Source organism: Python bivittatus, unplaced genomic scaffold (assembly GCF_059951505.1).
Source record: "Python bivittatus isolate LINGU-HERP-01145 unplaced genomic scaffold, Pbiv_v1 ctg000020_np1212, whole genome shotgun sequence".
Lineage (NCBI taxonomy): Eukaryota > Metazoa > Chordata > Lepidosauria > Squamata > Pythonidae > Python > Python bivittatus.
In genome coordinates, this window is record NW_028277030.1 from 73,275,307 (window position 1) to 73,292,324 (window position 17,018).

The 17,018-nt window shown below is 37.9% G+C and overlaps 1 long non-coding RNA gene across 1 annotated transcript in view; it reads right to left on the minus strand.

Moving 5' to 3' along the window:
* Window positions 1-13,749: 13,749 nt before the first annotated feature.
* The window catches only part of LOC148217094 (uncharacterized), a 116,715-nt gene continuing 113,446 nt past the window's right edge, over window positions 13,750-17,018 (minus strand). Inside the window, exons 6-7 of the long non-coding RNA XR_015796326.1 lie at window positions 16,681-16,861; window positions 13,750-14,207 (exon numbers count right to left, since the gene is read on the minus strand). This is a non-coding gene — a long non-coding RNA (uncharacterized LOC148217094). The remainder of the gene's footprint in view (window positions 14,208-16,680; window positions 16,862-17,018) is intronic.

A 17,018-nucleotide genomic window follows, 5' to 3' on the forward strand; every position in this document is an offset into this window, starting at 1 on the left:
TGAGCTCTGGAGGGATGATGTTCCACCAGCCAGGTGCCATGGCAGAAACTCTCCTTCTGGATCCTGCCAGCTAACACTCCTTAGCCAATGGTACCCATCACATGCCCCTCCTTCCAGATCAGATGTTCTTAGATTTTTTTTCCAGCCTGATTTTTTCCCAATGTTTAAAAGTTTGGGTAGGGGGACTGCCCCCCCCAAAATGGAATTTGGAGGGAAAGATTTAGAAATATTATTTTAATCTTAATTTTGTTATTAAAAAAGAAAAAAATCATGCCACTAAAACCAGTAATTTTCTTCTCAATGTTGGTGGAACAGTGCCATATGGATATAAGGGAAATGATTTGGCCTTGCCTTATTCCTAGGACTGAAAGAAAGTGATTGGCCCAAAGCCACCTAGCTGGCTTCATGCATAAGACATGACTAGTACTCATGGTCTCCTGATTTCTAGCCTGATACCTTTAATCACTACGTCAAGAACTGATTTCTGTTGACCACAGACATCAAAGTAGATACAAGGAAAAGTTTCTGTTGAAAATTTTGGTGTATTGACACAGTGTACAGATAAATGCAATAAAATGAGAGGGAAAAAAAACCTTTTTATTCAGCTATTCTAGGAAATAAAGCCTATGGGCTCAGTAGGACTTACTGTTGAGTAAGACTGCAAAATGTACAACCACAGGCTTCACAATTTTATGTATTTCTAAAATGTAAGAGAATTATAATGAATTAATGAGAAAGCTGAACAAAAAGCAATGCCATATTTCCTTTCCTTTGTGTGTACTTTAAAACAGTGACACCAAAAGCAAATGAGCAAATCTGATCTCACCTATTTAGCTATCAAGCATATTGATTACCTTATGATGAGAATATCAAATGATGAAGTACATTTATGAATGGACCATAACAGACTACAGATAATAGAACAAAAATATGTCCAGAAACTATTCTGATTGGGACTTGAACTTGAATGGAGCTTGGCAAAGCATATTCCTTTGAGCAATGTCCAGAGTATATTTTTAGAAGAGTGTCCTATTGTCATGTGCCTTTTTCTGAGATTAGACACGGTCATTGTGGCTCTCTGGTATGTAGGAGATGAAATTCTCTAGATCATATCACAGGTTCACAGGACCACCTTCACAACACAGATATTGTTCTAGAGATTAGCCTGACATTTTCACCCCAATTCCACAATGAAGAAGTCATCCTTTCCCATATTCCCTCACCAAAATATTTCCCCTTCTTTCAATTAAGTATTTTTTTACATGTAGCTCTGACTCTCATTTATATATAATTTTTTACTTTGGAGTCATCAAATGATGGGTGTGCATTTAAAAATCATGCTGTCTGCCCAATGCCACATAGATTTTTTAAAAAATGTAATGCATATAGACACATTTTTTGAAAATTCCATCCTTTCCTTATCAGTTATTACTGGGAGAAAAATCTTGAGTCTCATTTTCAAGACTATAAAACCTAAGATTTTTCTAGAGACCAACAGATCGTAGTATATGGTCATCCCCGCTTTCCAAAAATCTTAAGAAGAAGGTATTTCAGGTCTGGGAAAATTGTTCTGGACTTTGAAATACTTTTGAAGCATTCTTATATCCAGTGTAAACTATATTTTATTGCAAACTGAACTAATAAATGTATTTTTTCCACAGACCCAGGAAAGGCTCCTTTTATTTATTTATACACACACACACACACACACACACACACACATATACATGCATACACACCACATTATGCATTGAATTGTGCATCTTCTTTTTCTTTTGAGAAATATTTTAATATCTACATATCAGGCAAGTATGCATATACATCAAGCAAAGGTCTCAACTTTATATCTTTCTAAAAATGTGGAGACTAAAAGAATAAATTCAGTTTCAGCTGTCTTGATTAGCATCAAGTATTTAGGTACTATCACCCCAAGTCATGTACACCAGTGTTTCTCAATCTCAGTGCCTTTCAGATGTGTGGACTTCAATTCCCAGAATTCCCTAGCCAGCATGGGGAATTCTGGGAGTTGAAGTCCACACAACTGAAAGCCGCTAAGATTGAGAAACACTCATCTAAATCCTTCATCCAATATGTCCTATGGATCCTTTCCATTTCTAGAGTGATCTTGTATCCTCACTATTTTATTGGCATGCCATGCCATGCCATGCCATGCCATGCCATGCCATGCCATGCCATGCCATGCCATGCCATGCCATGCCATATTATATTATATTATATTATATTATATTATATTATATTATATATGCATTCTCGTCACCCTGATGATGTTCCAGAAGGCTTTGAAAACTTGGCTGTTCTCCCAAGCCTTTGGGTAGGGTGGTTGAGGAGCCCTCGGTGTTTGTGTTAGAGGGAGTGTGTTTGTCTGGATGCGTGAAATTTCCTTATCCTTACTGAACTTATTTGATGTAAAAGCTATCTTCAGGAATCTGAAGGGCTGCCATGTAGAAGATGTGGTGTAATACTGTTTAGGATAATTCCAGACAACAGGACAAGAACTAATGGGCTTAAATTATAAGAAGATACATTTTGGTTCAGGATTAAGAAAAAAAATCCTAAGTGAACGAAACAGACTATTTCATGAGGTGGTGGACTCTAAGTGTTTAAACAGCGACTGAATGATTATCTGTCAGGGATGCTGTAGTAGTGGATTCCAGCAGTGAGAAGGGAGGGTTGACCAGAAGATCTCTAAGGTCATTTTAAATCTTTACATTCGGTGATTTCATAACTCATAACTAAAGAAAGTTTTTGAACAGCATGTTTGACTGTATTTTCCTTTTCTTAGTTGTCAGGCCCAGGCCTAATGATATGGCAGAGATCTGGTATCAAATCTTCTATAGGTTTACTTTTTTATATAAGAAGAACCATAGGGCAGAAGATCATCCATCCTCCGTCTGAATAGTTTTCCTTATGATCCATAGATAACTAAGCCTTCAGCTAAAGGATTCAATGAAATCCAGGGCAGGCAGGAAATCCAGTTGGTCTTTAAAAATATAGGAGAAGGGAAAAGGGCACAACCAGACAATTTTGAGGGGATGAGTGAGTCTAGATCTGGAGAAAAGGCCAAGGCTGTAATAGAGCCAGGGCTGCAGTGCAGTAGGGCACCTTTGAAGACCAACATTTAGCTAGTGCCACCAGATTTGAACTGTAAAAATTTGGATGACTACTAGAGAGCAACCATGGGTTTTCTGTATCTCTTTGTGATACAGAAGTGATTGTCTGGAATTTCACATCCCAGATATAGTAGTCCTTTTTAGCCCTTAAGGGACTGTACCTTCCTGCAGGGAGGTCCCTGCCACCATCTCCCGTGTCTTAGATAAGGCAATCTTTGGAAGCCATTGTTTCCTTAGTCTCAAGCCTGAATGTTTAGTAGGGGGGCAATGCTACCAGCCTACTTTATGAAGAGGTAATACTACAATACTTTTTTAATTCAAGGATTGTAAGGAAGTAGAAGTTTTCTAGGCTGCACCCATTCATGATAAAGGGAAAATGTATCAGCCATTTTTATTTTCTACAATGTGTTCTCAGGAGAATTAATTTTATAATACAGAATTGCTTGGGGTGAAGTTGAACAAAGGTCTCATTTTCTACAATGAGATTTTGCTTATTAAAAATAATTAAATTCATAAGCCTTGTACTAAAGCTATACCCTTAACCCGCAGCAATATAACCTCCAGTGTTTTTGTGGATCTGTGCTTAGTCCCAGCTCCATTAAAGTCAGTGGACTATATCTAGAAGGTTAATCCCACATACTAGTAAAGTATGTGTTGAATTGGACTATAAGATAATAAGTGTTGTAAGTCAGCCAAACAAGAACAGTAACATTAATATCTTTCCATTCAAATAGCTTAAAAGAGAAACATACTCCAGAAATTGTTTTAATAGTGTAAGAGAATACCCTTTAAAAAAAATCATTATATGGTGTACACTCAGATATTTCACTGATGTTGGTTAAATCTCTTTCTAAGAAAGCATACTTAGATTTCAGCCATGAAGCAATTAGCATCTGTTATAAATTATCTATGGTATATACAATATATGTAGATTGAGATGGCAGAATTAAAAGATGACTGAATGGTACAGAGTGGAGGGGGGAAATCCATTTTTGAATGATATTCAGTACAAACACCTGCAAATAGTATATATGTGAGTGTGAGAGAGAGAGCATGTATGCACTACATGTATCTGTAATTCAACTATTTGGATATCTTTTTTTCTTGTATTTGTTTAAGGAAGATCCATCCCAGCTTGGGGGTTAATTGTCAGACAACCCTCTTCTGTATGAACCTACTGGACATTGAGATTTTTCAGAGTTTTTCTCAGGGGCCACCCAGGGATGCTACGAAGGTACAAAATCTGCATTAGACATTGGCAACACTCAGATATCCCCAAACTCATTTTTCACAGTTGTCCAAGAGAGCCCCCGTCACATCCAGTCCCAAAGCACAAGCTCTGGCAGCACAATTTAATTTCGTTTTCAGTTTTAGGAAGAAAAACATACCATCATTTCCATTCTTCAGCTCTGCCAGTTTGCACTCTTTGTCATTTCAGTTGACATCAAAATTCAGGAAACCCTTAACAAAGAAGGGACCCCTTAAGTCAGTCAGAATTTTTTCACAACTGATCCATAAAAAAGTGGGGGGGGGGAGTCATTCAGTCAGCCCCAAATGGCTGCAAGTCCAGAAACAACAACAATTCTCCCGCTGTCTGCCACTACATGCAGAAAGGAAATAAAATAGATTGCTAGCAAGCAACTCCATTCCTCTCTTTGTTTCCAGAACATATTGTGGGCATTTGTCTGATTGTTTGCAAAGGAAGGAAAGATGGAAAAAGAAAGAGAAAGAGAAGAGATCTGAACCATTCGTCTTACATTTAAAAGCCTCTTGCAAGCTGTGATGGAGGAAGGATAGCAAGCCAGCAATTTTAGAACCAAGTGCTTTTCCATGGCTGCATATGGCTGCTGTGATAGGTGTAGTATAGATACATTTCAAGCAACAGAATGGCAGTATAAATAGATCACTGCCTGTGGGAGAAGAGTGAAAGGTAGAGAGGCAGTACTAGAGCAACAAATATGTTCTCCACTCCTCACAAAAGGGGAAGAAAAGAAATTGCTAGCTCCACAATACATCTACAAGGCAATTGCTGGGGGGTGGGGGTAGGGGGTGCAGAGAAGAAGAAAGCTGGAATTTTGCATTCTGGCTCATTCCCCACTAAAGAGATGGGCACTTCAGGTAGCAATTTGTCTTCCAATTAAATGACTAACTAAAGTAGAGAAAGTATCAGCTTTTTGTATTTTTTCCACCCTCTTTACCAGAAGCGTCCCAGAGGATCTGGGATCTTCTTCTGGGTAATGAAACAACATGTTGTGTTGTATTTGCATGTCTTTGTGTGTCTGTGTGTGTCTGTGTCTGCTTTCCTCGTGTGTTGTATTTGTGTATTTTTGTGGTTTTGTGCATGGGAGGCTATATTTACTGTACTTTCAAGTGACATGGCCAAGAAGGAGGCAGGAAGAGGCTTACTATGGTGCAATCTGCAATTTTCCAAAGTTGGGGACGTTATCTCTGGAGCTGTTACACGATAGCTTTGACACTGAATCTTAACTATTTCATAGGTCTATAAAAATAACACTGAAAGACTCCTGCAAAGCAAATCTGTTATTTACAGAAACCTATGATGTTATTTGAAGGAGTTGCATGGTGTCACCGTATTTATTTATTTAAAAATGTATTGAAGACTTTCTGCTATTTGAACACAGTAGCAGACACATGTCTGTTTCATTTCTTCTGTCTCATCATCCCCTACATGAGGGGGGATCTTCTTGTTGATTTCATGGATGTTATGTCAAGTCCATTATTTCAGTGAACAGTAATTGGACAATTTATAGAATTTTTATTTGACTAATGATTTTGGCTGTACAATGTGTGCTATAGAAAGAACCAGTACCTATAAACCCGCCTTTGAAAATATTGATGTGTGTAACATTTCATCTAAACAGAAGCTGTTTAACAGTCAATAAAATACACTGCTGGCAGTCATTCAATTTGAGATGATTAAAGAATTCCTACATCCCAATAACACCAAGGTAATAGGAAACAGCATTAGGAAACTTTTGGGTGCTGATTGGCTTTACTGGAAAATGGTTTTGGAAAATAAAACCTCATGAAACCAAACAAAATCCCATTGATGACATGTGAAAAATGCAGCAGATCTAGGCATCTGAAGTTTCAAACTTGCATTTTCTTACTCAGAAATAAATGCAGTGGGAATTTACTTCCTAGAAAGTGCATTTTGGTGTACTGACATCATTTATTAAGCTGCAGTGATGACCAGAAATGCTTTGGTTGACAGTTTCCAGGATCCCTTGCTCTAGGTCAGGCTCTCTTGGGTCTGATGAACACTGACATCTAAGACATCTGAATGTATCACATGCTTCATTCCAAAATTAAGTTTGCACTTCCTCACATATTTATGAAAAAAGAGTTCCATTAAATGGTCACTTTCTCAGGAATAGACCTCTATAGAAAGCCAATTTATTGCAGTGGTTAAGGTGCTGGCCTAGAAACCAGGAGACCAGAGGGTTAGGAGTGGGAGACACTGTGCTCCAGTGATTCACCTCCTTCCTCAGTGGTTCCAATCGGTGTTGACAGGGTTGGGGGGAGAGATGGCACCTGTGGCCCCTTAACATGTGGAGTGTCTCAGAGCTTGATGCTCTTCTCTTTTCTGTTCAACATCTACATGAAACCACTGGGTGGCATCATCCTCTGGTTCAGGGTTTGGCATCATCAATATGCTGATGATACCCAACTCTACATCTCAAGCCCAAGCAGAACAGGTAGAGCTTTCACTGTATTGACTCAGTGTCTGGAGGCTGTTTGGGTCTGGATGAGACTTAAGCTCAGTCCTAATAAGACTGAGTGGCTGTGGCTGTTTGGACCCCTTAGGTCAGGGATATCACCATCCTTGGTCTTGGATGGGGCTGCACTTCCCCATTCAAGACTGGTGTACAACTTGGGGGTCCTTCTGGACTCACAGCTACTGCACAAAGAACAAGTGGCAGTTGTGACCAGGAGGGGCTTTGCACAGGTTCATCATGTATGCCAGTTGCACCCTTTTCTCGATCGGGAGACCCTTCAGACAGTCACACATGCCCTGGTCACCTCATGCTTGGAACATTGCAATGCGCTCTACATGGGGTTGCCCTTGAAGACCATCAGGAAACTACAGCTGGTTCAAAATGTAGTCATATTAGCAGTAATGGGTACCTTTTGGTGTGCCCATATGTCACCACTGTTACACAAGCTGGATTGGCTGATGGTTGGCTTCTGAGTGAAATTCAAAGTGCTGGTTATTACCAAAAAGGCCTGTATGGCAGAGGGCCTGGGTATCTGAGGGACCACTTCTCTCCAATTGTTTCTGCCCACCCAGTACATTCTGGCAGAGTGGATGTGCTCCAGGTCCCTCCATTAAAAGTTGTAATCCTGTGGGACCTAGGAAGCATGCCTTCTCTGTTGCAGCCCCCACTCAGAGAAAAGGATGCACCCTCTCTCCGGGGGTTCTGGAAATCTCTGAAAACCTGGCTTTAGTTCCAGGCCTGGGGTTGATGTTTATTATTTGTTTAATGCCCCCTGTTTTGTTTTCTTTTGTTTGATTTTACTGTTTATAAGATTATTTCAGTCTGGGCTGTGTGTCTATTTTGATGTTTGCACCTGTTCTTATGCTTTTTCTAGTTTTGTATACCACCTGTGTACAAAACTACAGGTGGGGTACAGGGCAGCTAATACAGTCAAATAAATAACATAAAAATAAATTCATTCACAGTCGTGCCTGCAGGGTGTGGTAAAGAAACCCCAACCACCACCTAGATGGCAGCCACAAAGGTGTGATGAAAGCTCTACCTGTTTTTGATGTGCATCGTGTGTGCAACACACATAAAAATTGGGTGGAACTTCAATTCATTGTGGCCAGCATCTTGACTTTTTGATACCCTTCCTCATTCGTGTAATGCTCCTGGCAGGAATATGGACGTAGTTTGCCATTGCTCTATTCCAGCCTGGAGACATTTTAGGAAGCTACAATTCCAAGTCCTAGATCCAGCTCTGCTTTGCCTTTTGGGGTCCACCAAGATCACCAAAGTACTGTCATTTGTTTGTCTGTTTGTTTGGCCTGTGTATTGGAAGATTACCTCCTTCTGGCCCAATTTCCTTGCCACAGAATAATGATCAAATGGCATAGGCTCCATGTAGGGTGTTGGAAGATATGCTTAATATATAATATTTTCTTCCTTGTTCCGTTCTAATTTGAAACTAAAAAACAGAATATATAAGCATTTAGGTCTTTGATGTAGTACAGTCCTGATTGCCACAACAACTTAAGCTCAAATAAATGAGTGCTAGGAGTTTGCATGTAGCTGAGGGAATTTCTAATCAACAATGGATTTGTTCTGTGGATGTCTATAGATTAGGTGTAGGGGAATTAAACTGCCAATGGCAGGCCTCCTTTGGATTTTACCTATTCTTAGAAACAGAATATAATAGCAGCAACATGATTTTTTTTTTGTATCTTTTCATCATGCCTACCTGTCTAGAGTTACCAAAGCTCCTACTGTGATAGATGAAAGTATTGAGTGAGATCTACCTGTATGATATTTTTATCATAGCCCTCTAAGTAACCTGTCTTTTTTTATGCCTTAGCCTTGGTTCATTAACTTTTCACCTGAGGAATGCAGTAAACAGAGAAAAATCAATTTTGACTCAGTCCAGCTCTCTAAACTTTCTAGAGTTCTTGTTCAACACTGAAAACTATAACCCTGGAGACGTCTCTTTCATAGAGAATATATATTAACTTTGTCAGTAACTCTGATTAAATCTCTCTCTCTTTCTCACATTTCTCCAAGGCTCTTTTTAGCCCTTCTTTATGCTAGGCCCTTATTGAAATGAGATATAACAGAACCACACCAAGTTTACCCTAAGGAGGTAACTGCAGACATTACTTGATTGATGGCTACTCTATTTTCTTGTTGACATAAATTCACTTCTCTCCCATCTTTTCCCCTATCTCTGCTTGATTCTTCCAGGTAGGCTGGTGGGAACCTGGAAAGCTAGTGTCTTTCAGACTTTAATGTCTTCTATTCCACACTGATACCATGATAATTGTTATTCCAAGAAGAAAAGTATTTATTTCTCCAGATTCCTGGTTCAGACAATTTTTTTTAAAAAAAATATTATGTTTCTTCTTTTATTCACTTGTCAGCTTTTGAAAGAAGACATAGAACAAGTTCCTCCATCCACATGGAGGAAGTGCATGATTGTACAGTTTAAGCTTGCCCTTTCCATGGAGAAAGCATCATGTAAGCTGGTGACTTCATGCATAAGCAGATATGTTTGGATGTCCAATTTATGTGCTTCTCCATCTTCAGCAAAGGAGGAAATATTTCTCAAATCAAAGCTCTGATTGGTAAGTGTGGACAGTCTGACCCAGATAAACTATATTGTGCAGTGGAGAGAAATATATCAGTACATTAAATACTGATCTTAAGGAGGCAAGAACCTGAATAAGAATTGAAGAAACTTGCAGTCCTCTTGCCAAACTACAACTCCCAGTTGAGCCATCCAATATACCAATGGTCTAGAATATTAGGAAGGATAGTTTCAGCAACTACTGGAAGATCTGATTTTGATCATTTTCTAACACCTGAATCCCCTTCATTTTGACTAATTACTCCACTAATGGTGCAGTGACTGCAGAAAGATAAGTATTATTATTATACCTATACCAGCTTACTCAAGGGCACTGATTTCACAGTATTCAAATCAGAAATGTTTTATCCTTGATTTCAATTAAGTGAACCACCATGGCTCTACTATAGCTAAAACCTATGGCAGTTTCAGCCATTGCCTGGAGTCAACAGTGACTGGAAGCCCCCCCCCCCCCCACACACACACAAATCAGTCCAACTAGTGCCAGCCTTAACAGTTCACAATTCACAAAATTCACAAAAAACAATTCACAAAAATGAAATTCCTCAAGCATCCCAAACTGCAGCTTGAGTCATTTAAAAAAATCCTAAAATATCTTGGTTTATTATAATCTTTCAGTGATGTCATTGGATCTATCTCCATAGTTACAAATATTTGTTATTTACAGGAATTATCTATTTACCAAATGGATCTGTCTGGGAAGATAGAGTAGCTACAGCACTGCCTCATTATCCAGCACCCTGCTGTTATGCTGACGTTTCCTTTTCATTTGCAGTTTCCACTCGCTGAGTGCTGAACAAGAAATTTTGGAGCTTTTCATTTGTATCTGATTAAAATGTCAAATACTAACACTTATGTAAAATTCCATGATAAAAATCCTCTTGATTTCAGTGAGATTTAAGGGTATCAGGAATCTCTATCTAATATGTTGGTGGTGAAAAGGAAACAAAGGGTCAACAATTATGATCAGTACTGAAAAATGTTCAACAAATATTCGAAGTTGGAACCAGATTCTAGACTAGTTGAGACAAACATAGGTCAGTGTAACAGATATAGATGATGTATTAACAAATTTCATCTGATAACTTTAGGATAATTGAGCCTGAATACAGAGATCCAAAGCATCATGTTTCTTTATACTGTGGCTATTATTTATTCTCATTCAGGGATGTGCAAATCTCTGGTTTTTAATCATTTGTTTGTTTTCTGCTATATCAGTAATACATAGCCAGGTCACTTATCCATAAAAGCATATTATTACCTATTTGTATGCATTATGATTACCACTTGGAACCTTTTTCAGCTGTATGAATTTATGCAGGTCCAAATAACTTCCATGTCATCTGCACAATTGCCCTCACTTAGCAACGGTTGGCAGGATGACCAAGTATGGTCATCCACCTTGAATGCATCATATGAACTGGAAATGTTTAATCATTAGATAAAACAAGGTAGCATTTCTTTGATGCTTCCAGTGATGATAGTCAACAAACTTGTTGGGGATACCTAATCACAAGAATGAATATGCAATTGCATAATAGAAATCTCAGTTATTAATAGTATTCCTGTAGTTTTTGCTTATTGCTTATGTATTACACCTATTGTGACATTATATATCAGCACTGATTATGCATATTCACTGTGGTACCATATGTCTTGGAATAATGTGTGGATTGGAACTAATTATATGTCAGAGTTCGCATTTCTTTAAATTTTGCAGCACAGTTCACCCATCAAAATGCTTTTTTGGAATGCATAGAAATGAGATAAATACTTTTGTTAATGAGTTTTTGTGGGGAAAAAATTAAAAGTGAATTTAATTGTGTGTGGTTTTTTTAAGTGCAAGTGATTGAACATACAAGAATGTAGCATGTTCTAAAAACAAATTCTCCAAAATTGATCATGACAATATAATTATGGTTCCTGATTGCTGCTACAAGTCCTTATGCCAATCCTTAAGGAGATCATTAGGCAATGTAGGGATTAGACCATTGTTTTCTGGATTCCCTTCTATTATGCCCCTCTGTCCTAAAGGATTACTGTTCAAAAGACGAACCAGACTGCAAGAAGTGAGTTGCTCTTAGACACACTGAATTTGAACTAGAAAATTCCTAATTCTTAAGAAAATAAATATTTGGATAGGTCTTTAAGAAGTGGAGAGCTTCCCTTTCAACCCTGAAAAGAAATTAGAGCCACTGTCCAGTCTCAAAAAACATAATGGAAGAGACTATAGGCTTTGCCAGGTGACCTACCCATATAACAGGTCAAAGATAGTACTCCTTGGGGCTAAAATGTCAATGTATGAGTAAGGATCTGCTCCTGAGTTAGAACTTCACATGAACCCCTCCAGTGGTCTACCAGAGAAACTCAGACTTCTACTTCAGGCTCCCAGAACAATCTCCATTCACCAGACTGTTGTCTGTCTCCCAGGACAAATGTACATAATTTTTTGGACCTGTAGGAATATTGAAAGAATATCACAGCTTCCATGAGAACTTGCATATTCATAAAATGGCTGCTACCTCTCCATATCTTTCTACCTTAGCAAACCATCCTTGCTTCTACCATGCCAAACCTATCTTCATACACTGCCTTTTTGAGGATCTCATGAACTTCATCCAGCCATGGCTTTCAAGATTTTTTTTTTTTCCTACCTTGCAATGCTCTCACTCGTATCTTATATATTTCCTTTGCAGTTCCTTCTTCATTCATTCTCTCTGTATGCTCAGCCTACTTCTTTGGTACTGGTCACTCACTTTTATATTCAATCCACATTTATTAATTACACATTCATTCTTGACCCTATCTTTTCTTGTTTTATCAGGCACACTTCTTAAGTTATCCCTGATGCATTAGATTTACTTTAATATTTCTCCTTGCATACCCAACTTTCACCTCTATATAACAAAGTGGGCAGAACCATGCTGTTATTCAGGCACATAGCCATTTTCACTTCTTTCAACATTCATTCCTCACCGTGGACCATGTACAGTACTACACACCAACTTTTGTCACCATTTGTACATCTTAAAATTTCTCCATCCATTTTCCCATTTTAGTAAATCTTTTACAAAGGTGTACAGATTCATCTACCTCCTCTAATTTTTCACCAATTATGTATAACTAACAATAGTTCACTTCATTTTCTTTGTCAAACAAAACTATCTTGGTCTTTGATACAGCAATATACAGAGCCATATGTATTGTTGCATCAGACAATCTTTGTAATATTTCTTGTAAATCATTTAATTTCTCAGCCAACAACCTGATATCAGCTGCATATAAAAACACACACATACAGTTCCCTGATCTGTACATCTATAACATCACCACAAGCATCCCTTATTATCCATAAATACATTAAACAATGCAGAGGACATCTCACAACATCATCTTACTCCCTGCTCAATGTTGAATCATTCATTAAACATTCCATTTATTCTTAGGCATTTTTAATTTCCATCACGTCCTACTCTTATCACATTCAGCCACCAACACTCAACTCACATTCACATATTTCTCAATGCTCTGCTGAAGAACAAACATCTGATCTGCATGTCTCCTGGCCTGCATGAAACCACACAGCACTTCCCAAATTTTATACATTGTTTGCTTTGATATCTTTTCAATCAGAATTTTGCCAAGCACTTTCCACTTAACAGTCTACAGCTCTTGCATTGACTCTTCTTTCCTTTTGTGTAAGAGATCAATAATGGTATTCTTCCAAGCATTAGGCATAGATTCAGGTTTCACATACAATTTTCACCTACACGTTAAGCAAGTCCTACAACTACTCCAAAAGCAAACCACATCCATATTTTAAAATTTCTTTAATTATATTATCAATACCTGGTACATTTTCCAGCATTCACACAGCATTTATTACTACCTTTTCATCATGTGTTTCTTGAACACTAAAATTATTGCTTTGATGTCAAATCTAGTCTTCTCCATACCACTCTCATTTTTCCCATTCCCATGCAATATATAAAATGCTCCTTCCAGCTTTTCTTCAAAAGTTTTTTTTTCCAAATCATTTTATGACTTTTGTTCTTAATGTAATTTACTCTTCTAGAGGCCCCTTCTTTAGCTCCTTTCGCCCACTTCCAAAACAATATTTTATTTCCATTCATATTCCTGTACATTTTCTCTATTTCTTTTAATCTTAACCATTTCCTACTTTGCAGCTATGTTTTTCTCTCTCTACACATTGTACAAAACATGGGAGTCTGTTGGGGAGGAGGGAGCTGTGCCAGAATCTGCAAGTAGACAGGGGAGTATTGCAGCCAAAACCTTGTCTCTTTTTTTCATGTGTGTGATGTTTATACGCATACAAAAGGGATGGAGCTTTGATTGCAGTGCTGTGCCCACCAATTTGCAGATTTTGACTCACCCTGCAGCTACCAGCTACCCAGGGTCCACTGGAGTTCAGCAGCCAATAAATTTATAATAACAACAACAACAACAACAACAACAACAATAATAATAATAACCAATATGGTATCTTTTGCTCATCATCTTTTGCATGAATCATTCCTTTGCACGCAGTTTTTCTCATCTGCTTTCATTACAACATTCCACAAAACATCACTTTTCATACTTTCCATCAGCAGTAACTCTACACACTTCTCTGACACTCTGAAAAGCAATTCTTTTCTCTCTGTTCCAAGCAGCTTCCTCATCTTCTCTCCTTAGGTCCACTTTCGATTCCTTCTGTGGTTAAAAAAAAGAAAAAGAAAGGAAGAATAAATGATTAGCATTGGAGAGATTTAATTTAACAGAAACTTTAACCCAACTATTCCTTGTAAGTGTGAAATGCCAAAATTACTGTTAGTTGCCCACAGGTACTTCTCTGCTCTTTTCAAGCAACTGTCTGTTGGAGAGATTCCATAGGTATAGAGTCACAAACAGATCTAGTCCTTCAATACCATTGGAGCAGATGGGATCCCCAGTCATACCAAAGACCTGTTTTACTAAACGGTGCTGTTAAAAAAGAGTAGGCTGTCTAAATCTCAGGTTACATTTTCTTGCTAATTATAGTATTAATCCATCCTTATTTATTGCAAATGAAACAGATTGCATTAGGAAGGAGAAAAGGCCACAGGGGGCAAAGAGAAGCGAGCTAAGCAGATTTGAAAGCATCAGCATTACAAAGTGAAAATGTGATCTCTGAGGATGCACATTTCTTCCAGTTTTGCTTCATTTGCAAGCCTGTCATAGGTGCAAACTAATGGGCAGATTGGTTGCAAGATGCTTGCATCATGAACATCAAGGTCATTTTTCTTACTAAGGTAGATGCTGCCTACAAAGTCTTACTATGAAATAATGCAAATGGCCTCTGAACATGTGCTGCTTGCAATCAAACACTTGCTATTTATTTCCTCCATTTTTAAATCAATGGCCTTAAATACTTCCTATAATTATTGTCCATTTGTAAAGATTAAATCCGTCTGACTTCAGAGAGCCTGCAATAATTTAAGGTTTAGCTCGCATGTAACAGAACAGGAAGTAAACACACATCTGGGATTGTATTTAAAAATAATCTCCAACAGATACGTGGAATCTCTCCAAATTCATGTTGATGTGCTCTTTTTTTCTTCTTTTGTATCCTCTCGAGAAAAGTGACACGTACAATATGGTGATGTACTCTTTATATAATGATATACCAAGCTACTCTTCCTTGAAGATAATTTGAAGTTTCAAGACTGAAGAGTAAGAAAATAACTACCAGAACTGGTCAAAATGTTATTTTCCTTGAAAACTCTGTTTCAAGGAAAATGATTTGTTTGTAACTAAGGGCGTCTTTCCCTCGCCTGCATCATAAATGGAAGAAGTCTATGATTAAAACATTCTCAGTTTAGTCTTGTCAGATTTTCTTGAAATCCTATGCTTTTCTGGGAATCAAAAGCCTATTTTCCAAGTAATAATGACAATTAAGCATATTTACATTGTGCTCATGCCTTCTTTTTCCACAGTTAATCTCCTTCATCACATATCTGCCATTGGAAATACTACAGTTTCTTCCAAGAAGTAGAAAGCAGTAAAGTGAGAATCATGTCCATTGCTTGGAGTTTGTTTCCCATACGTATATATATATATATATATATATATATATATATATATATATATATACATACATACATACAAAGCTTGGAAAGAATATATGGGTCAGAGCTAAACTGAAATATATTATTACTTAAGATAGCTAATTACCATAACTATGCATTTAGGAGAAATGTGCAGAAAAGTTTTGATACCCTTTCCCCCCAGCTCTGGGGATGTGAAAATACCCTAAGAGATCAGGAACACTTTCTTTCCCCAATATAGATGGTTGTTTTCTCTTTTTCTTCCTTTCTTAGTTACTTAGCCAGGAAATGGTAATAGCAATGCCAAAGCTCTGTAGATTGTTTGCCCCATCTCTGGCCATGAGAATGGAATTCTGGAACAGTCATTTAGTGCATTTATACTCGTTTAACAGTTTCTATAGCATTAGGCAATAATTGGATTTTACTACTAGTGCTTCCAATAGACCTTTTCCTCGGTGTTACTGATATACAGAGTGCTATTTTTCTCCCTGGGATGCGAAAATTAAATATTAAACTGCTTTTGATTTTCTTTTGTACATTGTGTTTTTAAATATTGCAAGCCACCCAGAGAACTTTATGTAACAACAACATATCAAGAGTAAAAACAGTTTTGCCCACATTGTGCCTCCACCTGCTTAAAGTTAAAATTCCTATGAACCTTGATCATTGGCCTTGTTGAAAGCCTATCAGAGTTTGTGCCTGCCCCATCTTATACCAAACAGAATCAAGGTGGTGTTATTTTGACTTTCTTTCTCACCCCGCTCTTTCTTCCAAGGACTAAGTTGCTGTTTCACCTCCCTTAACAGTTCATCCATGCTAAGGTCATCTCTATGCTCTTTTACACCAACTAATCTGATTAGGCATATCAGGGGTATCTCCATGGAAAGGGTCATAAAAATCAAAATGGAGATTGGGATTTCACAGTTGAAACCCTACACCTTTAACAGGTATAACATGCAACATATGTGAAAATCAGTGGGGCTTTGATCACACAGTTGCAGTTGCCTTCTTGACTTTTTTGACCATCCTCCTGAAGATGCTCCTGGGACATATCTCAGGGTCATTTGATTCAACATTTAAGGGCACCCAGAGTTCCTTACATTTAATAAGCATCCAATCTTCAATCTCTCAGGAGTCTTTGAATGTTCAAGGAAACAGTTCTGTCATTTGCTACTGGAGGAGGAGTGGCCAAGCAGTGTCTACCTATTGTTTATATTGATAGTCTTGGTGGTGCTGTTTTCGGTCTGAGAAGCTCAAACTTCGTTGGTTGCATCTATTGTTCTGTTCAAAATACAAAATGTTACAATACTGCAGGTCAGAAATGAATTCTTGAATATTAAGAGTCATATTCACAAGAATACTGAACAAAATACTGAACAAAATCCACTTACAAAACCTGAAACAGGCTGAGTAAGTCAAATGCTCACTTAATCATATA